The sequence below is a fragment of the Hevea brasiliensis genome, chromosome 16 (assembly GCF_030052815.1).
Source record: "Hevea brasiliensis isolate MT/VB/25A 57/8 chromosome 16, ASM3005281v1, whole genome shotgun sequence".
In the NCBI taxonomy this organism is placed as follows: Eukaryota; Viridiplantae; Streptophyta; class Magnoliopsida; order Malpighiales; family Euphorbiaceae; genus Hevea; species Hevea brasiliensis.
The window spans coordinates 55436491-55438320 of NC_079508.1; the positions used below are offsets into that span (position 1 = coordinate 55436491).

At 34.4% G+C, this 1830-nt stretch overlaps 1 non-coding gene across 1 annotated transcript; it reads left to right on the forward strand.

Moving 5' to 3' along the window:
* Positions 1-465: 465 nt before the first annotated feature.
* LOC131175160 (small nucleolar RNA R71) lies at positions 466-573 on the forward strand. The gene has a single exon (XR_009145322.1). It is a non-coding gene; the product is annotated as a small nucleolar RNA R71 (small nucleolar RNA).
* The last annotated feature ends 1257 nt before the right edge of the window (positions 574-1830 follow it).

Genomic DNA, 1830 nt, shown 5'->3' on the forward strand with positions numbered 1-1830 from the left:
GGATGATTCCTCTAAGTTGGATTATAAGTTTGAGAGTAAGGATTCCCCATTTGTTTGTTTCTATAATTACCAACATATGCAGCTTGCTCTCCATAGTCTACTCCACAATTGGTAGTTCCTTCTGCATAAGCAACTTGTTGTGAACTTCCAGATGATGATGATGAACTAACCAACATACTTAAATCTTCCATCTTCTTAGCCAAAACATTTGTAAGTGCATCAAACTTTGCATTAATCATGTTGAATGGATCAAGATCATACATTCCAATAGCTTGCCTCTTTTGAGTTGGAGCTGGTCCTCTTGGACTACTCCAAAGATGAGTATTCCTTGTGATTTTCTCTAACAACTCATAAGCTTCATCTTCATGCTTAATGATTAATTCCCCTCCAGTTTGAGCATCAATGATTACTCTGATAGCAGGAGTGACATTTGTGTAAAAATTCTGGTTTATCATCCATTTAGGAATGGCATGATGTGGACATTGTCTCTCCAACTCCTTCCATCTCATCCATGACTCATAAAGAGTCTCATCTTCTCTTGGTCTAAAAGCAATCATTTGATTCCTCAACTCTTGAGTTTTTCCAGGTGGAAAGTATTGGGTAAGAAATGCATCAGTGAGTTGCTCCCAATTTGTAATGGAGTTGTGAGGTAGAGAGTCAAGCCAATCCAATGCTCTATCCTTCAAAGAGAATGGGAATAGCTTCAATCTTGCTGCGTCATCAGATACTCCAGATTTTTTTTGCATATTACAAATCATAGCAAACTTCTTTAAATGTGTGTGTGGATTTTCAGAAGGATGTCCCCCAAATTGGGAATTTTGAATCATTTGAAGAACCCCAAAATCCATCTTGTAGCTATTTGCATCAATTCTTGGTCTTGCTATACTTTCTCTCAAGTCATCAAAACGAGGAAAAGCATGATCCATCATACTTCCCCTAGGCACATTAGCATTTACAACCTCTTCACCTTGGGCTGCATTTTCATTGTTTTGATCATTTCCAGCATTACCACCACCAATTCTAATTCTTACATCAGCCATGTCTGCTTCAATTTCAATTTCTCTCAAGGCTTCTTTCCTTTTTCTGGTTTCTTTCTTGTTGGCTCTACAAAATTTCTCCATTTCAAAATTAAACAATAATGATGTGTCACTTGTGCTTCTAGCTATTCTCATAAAAGATTAAGAGTACCTAAAAAAAGAACAAACAAACACAAAATGAAAAGATAACAAAGATAAAACTATAAATAACTAAAATAATCAAGAATTCAATCTTAAATAAACAACTCCCCAGCAACGGCGCCAAAAACTTGATGTGGCCCAACCGCAAGTGCACGGGTCGTACAAGTAATATAGAAAAGATATCGTTCCCACGAGGAGTTGTATTAATGATTGAATTTTTGATATAAAATTTTGACTAAGTTGAACTATTTTTGAAATTAAAGTAATAAATTGATAGATATCGAAGTGTGAATTCTATATGTGTAAAATTAATAATCTATTCATCAATGTAATGATTTAACTAAATTTGCATCAAATTAAAATAAGCAAATTGAAATATGGCAAGATTTAAAATGGCAAGTAACTAAATTCGATTAGAAATTAACAATAATAAAAGAGGCGATTCCGGAGTTCGGGAGTTCATATTCAAGCTATTTTGGGATTTTTAAATTGGTTATCCAATCTTGTGGAACTTACGGGTTTTAAGGAGATTAATTCTTAAATCCTTTGAATACCCTTTTGAGTGGGACAAAGAGTGCCTTAATCAATCTAATCCTACTTTCGTGGAGTTAAAATTAATTAAGACCCATTAAGTTCCTTAATTAATCTGTAA